Below are 12,874 nucleotides of genomic sequence, written 5' to 3'. Positions count from 1 at the left end.
TCTGATATGTCATTGCTAAAGATGTTTTCCCAGTCTGTGGACTCTCTTATTACTCTCTTGGTGAATTCTTTAGATGTACACAAGTGTTTTACCTTCAGTATATCCCATTTGTCAATATGTGCCTCATCTGTGTTTGTGTCCTTCCTTATTTCTGATAGCCTGTGTATTCCCTGCGCCAAAGTTCTCAAGTTGGTCCCAATTCCCTCATTGATGGCCCTAATAGTTTGGGGTTTAACTTCAAGGTCTGTGATCCACCTTGAGTTTATTCTTGTGCATGGAGTGAGATAAGGGTCTTGCTTCATTTTTCTGCATGTTGATATCCATTTTTACCAGCACCACTTGTTAAAGAGGGCATCTGCTTCCTATTTGATATTTTGGGGGTCCTTGTCAAAGATTAGCTGTGTGTATGCTGATGCTTTTATTTCTGGGTTTTCAGTTCTTTTCCATTGGTCTGAGTATCTGTCATTGTACCAATACCATGCAGTTCTGAGAACTGTGGCTGCATAGTATGTGCCAAAGTCAGTTAAAGGAAGCCCTCCCACGGTGTCCTTCTCCTTGAGTTCCCTGCTAATTCTGGGCTTCTTCCCTCTCCATATGAAGTTGGTAATCAGTTTTTACATTTCTTTGAAGAAAGATGATGCTAATTGTATCGGGATAGTATTAAACTTATATAGTGCTTTTGGCAGAACTGATATCTTAACTATATTAAGTCTCCCAATCCAAGAGCATGGAATATTCTTCCATTTGTTGAGGTCGCTCTTGGTGTCTTGTAATAGTGTTCTATAGTTTTCCCTATATAGATCTTTTGTTCTTTTCAGTCAGGTGTATCCCTAGATATTTCAATTTGTGTTTGGCTATTGTGAAGGGTACCACCTTTTTGATCTCTTCTTCTGTGGTCTTATCTGATGTGTATAACAGTCCGATGGACTTCTGTTTGTTGATCTTGTATCCTGCCATTCTGCCAAACTCCTCTATTGCTTCCAGTACTCCCCTTGTGGAACTTTTGGGATTTTCCATATATAAAATCATATCATCTGCAAATAATGATAGTTTCACCTCTTCCTTCCCCAGACAAATACCTTTGATGTCACTTCTTTGCCTTATGCTGTTAGCTAAAACCTCCAGCACGATATTAAGTAGGAGTGGAGACAAGGGGCATCCTTGTCTGGTCCCCTTTTTCAGTGGGATTGTGTTAGTCTTTTCTCCATTGACTACGACTTCGACTGTTGGTTTTTCATATATAGCTTGTATTGTGTTGAGGCACTTTCCTTCCATTGCTATCTTCGCTAGTGTCTTAAACAGGAATTGGTGTTGTATGTTGTCGAATGCTTTTTCTGCATCTATTGATATTATCATGTGATTCTTATACTTTTTCATGTCAATGTGACGAATAATACTAATGGTCTTTCGTATGTTGAACCATCTCTGCATCCCTGGTATGAATCCCACTTGGTCATGGTGAATTATTTGTTTTATATACTCTTGTATTGTGTTGGCTAGTATTTTGTTAAGGATTTTTGCATCAATGTTCATTAGGGATATCGGTCTGTAGTTCTCGATTTTTGTGGGATCCTTCCCCGGTTTGGGTATCAGAGTTATACTAGCTTCATAGAAGGAGTTTGCCATCTTTTTCTATGTTCTGGAAAAGTTTGTGTAGGATTGGTATTAGTTCTTCCCTGAATGCTTGATAGAATTCTCCAGTGTATCCATCTGGTCCAGGGGATTTTTTTGTTGGTAATCCCTTGATAACCTTTTCTATTTCTTCTATTGCTATGGGTCTGTTGCGATTCTTGATGTCCACCGAGAAGAGTCTAGGGAGGGATTGTTTTTCCAGGAATTTGTCCATGTCTTCCAAATCGTTGAATTCATTGGAGTACAATCCTTCATAGTATTGTGTAACTATCCTTTTGATTTCATTAGGGTCTGTTGTAATGACCCCTCTTTCATCCCTTATTCTTGCTATTGATATTTGTTCCCTCCTTTCTTTGGTTAGATTTGCCAATGGTCTATCGATTCTGTTTATCCTTTCAAAGAACCAACTTTTAGCGATATTAATTTTTTCCATAGTATTTTTATTTTCCCTCTCCTGAATCTCAGCCCTGATTTTTATAATTTCTTTTCTTTTGCTATTAGTAGGGTTGTCCTGCTGACTCAGCTCTAGTTTTTGTAAATTTTGTGTCAGCGTATCCGTCATGAGTCTCTCTTCCTTTCTTAGGTGTGCTTGTATTGCTTTGAACCTTTCTCTGATGACTGCCTTTGCTGTGTCCCATAAATTTTGGTACGTCGTGTGCTCATTTTCGTTGGTTTCTAGAAATTTCATTATTTCGTCTCTGATCTGCACCAGTATGCACTCCTTTTGCAGTAGAGAGTTATTCATTCTCCAATTATTTGCTCTTATTTTCTTTGTCGTCTTTTTGTTGATTTCCAGTCTTATGGCACAGTGGTCAGGGAGAGAGGTCTGTATTATTTCAACGTGCTTAAATTTATGTAGATTTGTCTTATGCCCCAGCATGTGGTCTATCTTCGAATATGTGCCATGGGGACTTGAAAAGAATGTGAAATTTTTTGTATTTGGATGAAAAGCTCTGTAAATATCTATTAGGTCAAATTGTCTAATTGTTGAGTTTAGTTCTCTAGTCTCCTTGTTGAGTTTCTTTCCCTGTGATCTATCTTTCTCAGTGAGTGGTGTGTTGAAGTCGCCCACTATAATTGTCGAGTCTGTGATTTCTTTCTTAATCTTTTGGAGTGTTTGGTTTACGTATTAAGCTGGTCTCTGATTCGGGGAATATATGTTTACAATGCTTAGTGGTTCATTGTCTATCATTCCCTTGAGCATTATATAGTGTCCCTCCTTATATCTTTTTATGGTTTGCACTTTGAGGTCAATTTTATCCCAGATAAGGATTGCAACCCCTGCTTTTTTTGTATTACTGTTTGCTTGGTAGGTCCTTCTCCAGCCTTTGATTCTCAGCCTATTTTTGTCTGTAGCCTTGAGATGTGTCTCCTGTAGGCAGCAAATTGATGGGTTGTGTTTTCTAAGCCATTCTGCTAGTCTCAGTCTTTTAATGCATGAGTTCAGGCCATTGATATCCAGGGATATTATCTCCATGTGCGGACTCTGTGCTGCCATTTTATACCTTTTGTGTTGGGAGTTTTCCTACTTTCCTTTCTCATTAGTGTGTGTTTTGTGTGTGTATCATTCTTGACTTCTTTCCATCCTTATGCCATTGCTATCTTGGGGTCTGTTTTCTCTTTGTTGTGCTCTGGGTGAGGTTGTTCTATGTGTTGTTCTCTTATTTGTGCTTGGTGAGTGTTGTTCTTCTGCCCATACTGAGTCGGCAAGGATCTTTTGTAAGGCTGGGTTTGTTGTAACGTATTTTTTGAGTTTTTCCTTGTCTGGGAAGACTTTTACTTCCCCATCGATCTTGATCGATAATTTGGCTGGGTAGAGTATTCTTGGATTTGCGTTGTTTTCTTTCAATTTTTGGAATATGTTACTCCACTCTCTCCTTTTTTTCATAGTTTCTGCTGATAGGTCTGAACATATCCTTATGTGGTGACCTTTATATGTGATTGCTTTTTTTGCCCTAGCTGCTCTCATGATTTTCTCCTTTTCCTCAAAGTTGGATAGTTTAACTATTATGTGCCTTGGTGATTTCTTCTTGGGGTCCCGTCGTGCTGGTGTTCTTTCAGCCTCCTGGATGGTTGCTTGGTTTTCATTCATTAGGCTGGGGAAGTTTTCCTCCAAGAATTCTCTCGCTATTGTTGCAGATGACTTCTTTGTTGTGTCTTCCTCCGGTAGGCCAATAATTCTAATGTTGTTCCGCTTCATAGCTCTTAGGTTTTCTTCGGCTTCTCTGATGCTGTTATTAGATTTTTGTTCACGTTTATTAAAGTCTGCTTGGCTGTCCTCCACGACTCTGATGCGGTTCTCTGATTCCTCCAATCGATTCTCAAGGAACATGACTCTGCTATTGTTTTTCGTTATCTGCTCCTTAAGCTCCTGTATTTTCCTTTGGTGTATGTCTTTTATCTCCTCTATCATTTCTTCCTTTTTCTGTATTGTTTCCCTCATATCCTGCATGGCTCCAAGCAGCATTCTGAGAGTTTCTTTGAATGGCATCTCAATGTCTGCTTCTTCTATGTATGTTGCCATGTTCAGGACACATTCTGCCTTTGTCTTTTGTTTCTCCTATTTTTTTCGTTGAGGTCGTTGGGGGTGATGGCTGTTTGCGTTGAGTTGTTTTTGAGGGACTGGGTGCCATTTTCTTGTCTCTCTCTGGAAGACTTATAGGAATGCTTCTTCGATCTGCCTACAGCTGATTTTGCTACGGGATTAACCTACAGCTGATTTTGCTATGGGATTAACCTACAGGTAATTTTGCTATGGGGTTAACCTACCACTTTATCTTCCTGTGGCTTCCCTATCAGGGGAGTGCCCCAGATGGCAGGTCGACTGCCTGCCCCAGGGTTGCAGAGGCTGGGCTGAAGTTCCCGCTATTGGTTTGAATATTGATAAGTGTTAGCTGAGCTGCCTTATGTCCCCAGGTACACAGGCAGGAACTCCCTGGTGAGAAGTCTGAGGAGTATCCCCTGGAGAGCAAGCAGGCCTTACCCTAGCCTTGGACTATCTATGCAGGGTTGAGCTCACCTAGCTGGGTGTGACCCAGGCGCAAATGCCCTAGGGCAATGGCTGTGCCCCGTAAGTCCCCAATGGAGAATGAGAGAGCAGGGCAGGAACAAGCAGGGGGAGAAATATCAAAAAGTGAGACTAGACTGTGCAGGGGTACAGGGAAGCAAAAGAAACTATGTAGCTCCCTGCCTGTGGATCTGCAAGGGCTTACTCCCTGCCCCAAGCCCCAGCGGTAATCCGCAGCTGAGCCCCAAGAAGGGTTGCAAGAAAACTGCTGAGTAGCCCCCAGAGAAGTGGGTGGATAGAGAGCAGAGATGTTAACAGATGCCGCAGTGTAGCTGAAGCTTGGTCCCTGCCTATGGAGCTGTGGGGTTTTGGGTTTAGTCCCTGCTCAGACCACGCAGCGCGGCTGCGGCTGTGCCTTGAAAAAGCCCCTGTGCAGCCCTCCAAAACTGTGTGGGAATATAGAGCAGAGACGCATACAGAAGCAGCAATGTAGCTGAACCCCGATCCCTGCCAATGGAGCCCCAAGCGTCCTGTCCCTGTCCTGAGGCAGGTAGGGGGAAACTGTGGCTGTGCTGATACCAAGCCCTGCTACATGCTCCAAATGGTCCCGACTTGGGCACATCTGGCAGCTGGACTAGGGTCGAGCCCCAGCCGGCTTCCACTGAGGTAAGCCAAAAGCCCCCAGCCCCTCAAAACCCCGTGGATCTGTCCCTACTTATCTTTATGATGCACCTCCTGTGATCCAGTGGCGTTGAATTTCACTCTGAGCAACTCTCCTGGGCTGGATTCTTTGGAGTCCCTCCGGCGTGTGTCACTCCGTCGCCATCTTCCCAGAAGTCCCAAAGCTAAAATTCTTTAAATGCATACAGACTAAGTGTGAAACCTAGGGATTTAAGGATCAACTTTTTTTAGTTTTTCACAATAATATAATTTATACCCATAACAATTTTTTTCTTAACATTCAAGTACTAATACAATGAACCAAAATCTATTTGTCATACAAGGGATGGAGGAAACAAATTTTTTTTGGTTTACATGATGACATATAAATTCTGTCTAAAATTTGGAATCAAAATACAAGATACTTTATGGAGAAGGCATACAGGATTTTGGTAAGATAAATTGTTGCAGGGTCAGTAAATTAGTTATTGTGGCTCTTGTATCCAAAATCACTTTATCCAAAAAAAACCCCACACTCACTACCATTGAGTCAATGCTGGGATTACCGTATATACTCAAGTATAAGCCTACCTCACTATCAGCCACGGCACCTAATTTTACCGCAAAAATTGCATTAAAAATGTGCTGGGAATGGAGTGGCAAGGTCCCCAGGGAATGCTGAAAGTGGATTTTGAGGCCAGGGCGAGGTGCCCCAACAGACTGTACTGGAAAACGCTCCTAAGGGCCAGCAAACGATCCTTGAACGAACTACAAGCCTTTGTTTTGTGAAGTGTTTTGTTTTGTTCTTTGTCAGTGGTTTGTTTTTGTTGTTTTATTGTCTGGTTGTATACAGTTGCTTTGTTTTCCTCTGTCTTGTTTTCGTGAATGTTAGTGTCTCCACAGGTCTGTCTGAATAGGACAGGCTGGATGAACTATCTGGAGGAAAAACAATAGGACAGACAGTTCCGGGGGGACAGACAATTCAAGGTGGGGGAGGGGGGGAGGGTAAGGAAGTGGTGTTAATAAACACAGGGACAAGGGAACAACATGGGACCCAAAATGGTAGTGAGGGGTGAGTGGCAGGCCTGATGGCTAGCGATCAAGGGTAAGGTTGCGTAGAGAAGAGGTATAGCTGTAGCCCAGGTGGGGCCGGAGCATGGCGGTGGGGTAGGAGGAAAGTCAAGGGAGATGGAGGAAGGAGCTGGGAGTCAAGGGGCATTTATGGAGGTCTAGACAAAGACATGTACATGCAAACATATATATGAGGATGGGGAAATAGATCTAATTGTCTACATTTATAGGTTTAATATTAAGGTGGCGGAAGGACCTTGGGCCTCTACTCAAGCACTCCCTCAATGCATGAATACTTTCTTTTATTAAATTGGTACTCTATGATGCTCACTCTCCCGACACAACTGCTGAAGCCAAAGTGGGTGAACAAGTAAATGTGGTGAAGAAAGCTGATGGTGCCCGGCTATCAAAAGAGATAGTGACTGGAGTCTTAAAAGCTTGAAGATAAACAAGTGGCCATCTAGCTCAGAAGCAACAAAGCCCACATGGAAGAACACACCAGCCTGTGTGAGCGAGTGATCCCAAAGGGATCAGTTATCAGGCATCAAAGAACAAAAAATCATCATATCATTGGCTGCACACCTCCATGATAGGATCGCTGAAGACAAATGGGTGCATAAGCAAATGTGGCGAAGAAAGCTGATGGTGCCCGGCTATCAAAAGAGATAGTGTCTGGGGTCTTAAAGGCTTGAAGAGAAACAAGCGGCCATCTAGTTCAGAAGCAAAAGAGGCCACATGGAAGAAGCACACCAGCCTTTGCGATCACGAGGTGCCAAAGGGACCAGGTATAAGGCATCAAGCAAAAAAAAAATATGTGTGTATATATATATACCATATATATATATATATATATATATATATATATATATATATATATATATATATATATATACCATATTGAAAGAGGGGGGAAGTGCAGAGTGGAGACCCAAGGCCCAAGTGTCGGCCACTGGAGATCCCCTCATAGAGGGGTTTAGGAGAGGACATGGGTCAGTCAGGGTGCGAGGTAGTACCAATGAAGAGCACAGCTTTCCCCCAGATTCTGGATGCTTCCTCCCCACAACTACCATGATCCGAATTCTACCTTGCAGGGCTGGATAGGGCAGAAGTTGTACACTGGTACATATGATGGCTGGAGGCACAGGGAATCCAGGGTAGATGATACCTTCAGGACCAAGGGTGTGAGGGGCGATGCTAGGAGAATGTAGGGTGAGTGGGTTGGAAAGGGGGAAGTGACTACAGGGATCCATATGTGACCTCCTCCCTAGGAGAGGGACGGCAGAGAAGGGGTGGAAGGGAGACTCCGGATAGAGCAAGATATGACAAAATAACTATGTATAAATTACGAAGGACACATGAGGGAGGGGGGAGCGGGGCAGGAGGGGAAAAAAAAAGAGGACCTGATGCAAAGGGCTTAAGTGGAGAGCAAATGCTTTGAGAATGATTGGGGCAGGGAATGTATGGATGTGCTTTGTACAATTGATGTATGTATATGTATGGATTGTGATAAGAGTCGTATGAGTCCCTAATAAAATGTAAAAAAAGAAAAGGAAAAAAAAGAAAGAAAGAAAAGAAAATGATTAGGGCAAAGAATGTACAGATGTGCTTTATACAATTGATGTATGTATATGTATGGACTGTGATAAGAGTTGTATGAGCCCCTAATAAAACGTTTAAAACAAAAAAAATGTGCTGGAAACTCAACTTATACACGAATATATATGGTAACTTTATACTAGAGTAGAAAGCCCAGTCTTTTTACCTCAGAAATGCTGGTGATTTCATACTGCCAACCATGTGGATCACCGCCCGACTCTGAACTCCCAGCAAGTGACATTTTCCTTCAGGGATCTGGATAAAATGGGGGAAGATATGGATAGGATTCATCTGTGAGTACCTGTGAACAAGATTCATTGGAATGCCATCCTGTTGGCTGATATGAGGGGGTACCCCCCAAAAAAGAATTTTTTTTAAAGCTATGTATTGCAATTTTTTACAAAGCAACCTTATCACCTCCAAAGTACTCTCCATTACACTTAATACATTTGTCATATCTATAATTCCATTCTTGAAAACATTTTTCAAACTCACCTGTTTGGATGGCTAACAGCACCTCCCTCTTGATTTTCTTTACCTCTTCTATGTCATCAAATTGCTGTCCTTTCATTTCCCTCTTAATTCACAGAAAAAGAATTCTCACAGAGTGAGGACAGGTGAGTAAGGTGTGTAGGTCAAGACAGGCATGCTGTTTTTTTTTTTTTTCATCATAAACCGGTGCACTGAGATGGTTGCTTGAGCAGGTGCACTGCAGTGGTGGTAAAACCAGTTCCCCGTCTGCCACAACGCAGGGTTTTTTTTGTCGCACACTGGTATGCTATGTTTTCAGTAACCCTAAAAAGAGTGATTAACAGTCTGACCTAGTGGAACGAGCGCAAAATGCACCGCAAGTTGACATATGTGTCCGTTTAGGAAGTTGAGGAATGCTCATAACGAGGTTTTTCTATAAATGACATTTCACCTTTTGTGAAATGAGAAAATCACTTGTACACTTCAGTTTTTCCCATAGCGCTGTCCTTGAAAGCTCTGTTCAACATCCCAACAGTTTCTGCTGCATTTCTGCCAAGCAGAAAAGAAAATTTCTCAGCCGCACACTGTTCTATTAAATCGGCCATCACAAAAACAAGGTTCTAGTGAAACTGCTTTTACAAAAACAACAACAAAAAAACAAAACACCTTATTGTAACCAGAAAGAACCTTCCCAGGTGGCACCACTCAGTGTACTAACTCAGAGTGAGTTGTTAGATATTTGCATAGTGGGAAAAATGCATACTATGAAAGCTCCATCCAGAGGAGCTTTTTTCCTTTATATTTTTGAGGGGTGAGGGTACACCCTCCTATAATGAGCCCTCTGAGAAGCAGGAGTGGGGATTTCATTACCAGCAAGAGGGGAACAGTGAACCTTCTGGATCCAGAAAAGAGCTGTGATACTAGACGAGCTAGAGTGGAATCAGGAACAAGAACATGAAACAGAGTGGTGGACTTCCAGCTCATGACGCAAGTAAAATTGAGTGCTCTTGCAAAGCATGCTGGCTTGGGGATGTGAGTGTCCCTGGATGCTTATTATGGGGCTGGATTTGCTGGCTCACTGAGGAGGAGCTGAGCACCCACTGTCTGAGCCTTACTGGAGTAAGGTTCTAGTGGGCACTGGCTTTGGGGATCCACAGAGCTTGAGCTGACTGTCTGAATTTAAGTTTACAGCAGAATCACATGCCCTTTAAGAGCCATGAAAGACCGTTGTAATATGCCCTAGTGAACATTCTCCTGAACATTATAACCTTTTAACTTTCTTAATCAAGCTTTTAACCATGAATATTTTGATTTTTGTGTGGCCCTTGCAGTGGAGTATAAAATGTAGATAGAAAAATGTAGAGAATAATGTATGAGACAGAACACAGCAAGTATACAGAGAATAAAAGGGAATTAAAAACCAAGACAGTTAATCAAACAGAGAGGTTGCGCTCATGATAAAGGCATGGTTGTGGGTGCAGCAGATGGTGAAGGTTGAAGATCTCAAGCATCTCGGGAATTAGAGATCATAAGTTGAATGATATGGTGACAAAATCATTCATGTAGAACCAGATACAGGTATAAAAAGTTGTGAGGATTTCACAGGAGTGTTTCCTTCTGCTGTGCATAAAGTTGTAAAGTTGCTATGAGCTGGAACCAGTGGTAGGATTCAGCCATTCGCACCAATTTGGCAGAACTGATGCCTAATTTCCTGGAACCAGTTGTTAAAACGACACTTGTACTCAGGGTTAAAACGACACTTGTACTCAGGGTTCTAAGGTGGACAATTGGGCAGCCACCAATGTGGAAGTCACAAATTTGCATCCTTACTCTTTTTTAATATTCTCCTGCACTACAGCATATTCTAGTGCCTGTAGTAATGTTTGTTCTGTCTATAGGGATAAAAAATTAGAACTATGCTCCAATATTTATTTATTATAAAATCTGTTATTCTTATAATGAAATACTACATTTTAATTCCCCTGTTTCAGTTACTTCAGCAAATGTACATATAATGTAAAGAATAAAAGTACCAAACAGCCAAAGCTTCACATTGCACACCCACCATCCAAAGTAAAAAAAAACAAACCAAAACCCCCCACTGCTATCTAATTGATTCTGACTCATAGTAACTGTATGCTTTAAAACATATATTTCAATTTTATATTTTATTTATACATATTCTAGCACAAAAGATTCCAGGCATCTTATGGGATGCAGATAATGCAATCTATATTGGTTTTCTGAGAGTTTGAGTCTTCATGGGAACAGACAACCCCATCATTTTCCTAAGGTGCTGCTGGTGAGTTTGAACTGCCTGCAAAACCTTGGGTTTTGCAGTCCACTGCACAGCACCACCAGGGCTGAAGTCATCAATTAACTTTTCTAATATCCTTTTCAATTAGTACTCTATTATGTGATGTCTTTTGGATTGTCAGCTGACAGTGTGTTGTGTTAATAAAGTATTCGCTATTTAAACTCTCTGGGTTCTAATATACATTGAAATGGCTACACAGAACTCATAGAATTCATGGAGAGGGTTTATTAAGTTAACACAATTTTAGACCAGTGAGAAATGCTCAGGGTTGAGTTGTTTATCAGAACATGTTACAAAGTTCCTTCAGGTCTTCTAATAAATCCTCAAAGGGGCACACAACTCCACTGTCAGCCTTAACATGAAAGCCTTCAGTTTAATCTCTTTGAGTCAGCAACCTCAGCTCCGCTAAATGAAGTGCCCATGCTCTGGCTTCTGGTTCTGTTCCAGCTCCTCTGTTGTTATAGCTGTCTTCAGGATCCAGGAGGTTCACTGCACAGAAATCTTGAGAACAGGGGACACAATCTACTCCTGGCTCTTGCTGGTAATGAGGTCCCTCCTCCTGCTTCTCAAAGAGTTCATGTTATACACAGTGGGATGGCATTCCAGGGAATCCTGGTCACAATTTCTCACAGGTGAATCCTATTGTGTTAGTCTGGGTAGACTAGAGAAACAATTTCATACACACTCATCTGTGCATGAGAAAGAGGTTTATATATGAGAGCAGTTGGCTATTGAGAAGACATCCCAGCCCAGCCCAGGTCAAGTCCATAAATCCGATATTAACCCATATGTCTGATACCAGTCCATAAAGTCCTCTTCAGACTCATGAAGCACATGCAATGATGCCAATGCAAGATCTAAAGGCCAGTGTGTGAGAAGTCTAGTGAATCCAGTGGACGTATCTCAGCGCTGGCAGGGGTCTCCACGTAGTTTCTCCTGCTCAGGGCACTAGCATAGTTCCATGTGTCTTGTCAGTAGAGTGTCTCCCAAGGAGTGAACAGAGAGAGAAAAGTGTCTCCCACCCCCATGGAGGAAAACACAGGTGTTCCCAAAATTCTCAGGAGAAGACGATGCCCATACCGAGGACTCGTTGGTTATATCTTGATTGACAGGCCAGACTCCATCCCTTCACTCATAATCCTCTGAAATTGACACCAGATTATGTAACTACCACACCTATCAGTACCTTTCCCCACATCCTTATTAGACCTATACAGGGAAGGATCTTCTGGTGGGATTTAGAGGCTTTGGCTAGAAGAGCCACATCAAATACAGGTAAAATCAGATCATTGTGTGCTTGTCTTCCCAATACGATCGCTGAGGACAAATGGGGGCATAAACAAGTACTCTGAAGAAAGCTGATGGTGCTGGGCTATCAAAAGATATAGCGTCTGGGGTCTTAAAGGCTTAAGAGTATACAAGTGGTCACCTAGTAGAGAAGCATCAAAGCCCACATAGAAGATCACGAGGTGTCAAATTGGATTAGGTATCAAGCTTCAAGGAGCAAAAATCACATCATTGTGAATGAGAGGGAGTTCAGAGTGGGAACCCAAAGGCAATTTGTGAGCAACTGGACATCCCCTTTTAGAAGGGTCAGGGGAAGGAGACCAGCCGGTCAGGATGCAGTGTAGCAATGATGAAACATACAACTTTCCTCTAGTTCTTAAATGCTTCCTCCCCCCAACTATCATTACCTTAATTCTACCTTACAAATCCGGCTGAACTGGAGGATGTACACTGGTACAGATAGGAACTGAAAACAGGGAATCCAGGACAGATGACCCCTTCAAGACAAGTGGTAAGAGTGGTGATACTGGGAGGGTGGAGGATGGTGGGTTAGAAAGGGGAACTGATTAGAAGGATCTACACATAAGCTCCTATCTGGAATATGGACAACAGAAAAGTAGGTGAAGGGAGACGTCGGACAGTGTAAGACATCAAAAAAATAATAACGACTTAAAATTTTTTGAGGGTTGATGAGGGATTGGGGGATGGGGAAGGAGGAGTGAAATGAGGAACTGATGCCAGGGGCTCAAGTAGAAAGCAAATGTTTTGAGAATGATGATGGCAACAAATGTACAAATGTGCTTGACACAATGGATGGATATATGGATTGTGAT

The 12,874-nt window shown here is 42.2% G+C and overlaps 1 pseudogene; it reads left to right on the top strand.

Annotated features, from left to right (window-relative positions):
• The first annotated feature begins 4,689 nt into the window (after positions 1 to 4,689).
• The window catches only part of LOC142446048 (aladin pseudogene), a 29,240-nt pseudogene continuing 21,055 nt past the window's right edge, over positions 4,690 to 12,874 (top strand).

Source organism: Tenrec ecaudatus, chromosome 4 (genome assembly GCF_050624435.1).
Source record: "Tenrec ecaudatus isolate mTenEca1 chromosome 4, mTenEca1.hap1, whole genome shotgun sequence".
In the NCBI taxonomy this organism is placed as follows: Eukaryota; Metazoa; Chordata; class Mammalia; order Afrosoricida; family Tenrecidae; genus Tenrec; species Tenrec ecaudatus.
The sequence above is the reverse complement of the archived record's forward strand: the minus strand, read 5'-3'. Positions and strand labels throughout refer to the sequence as shown.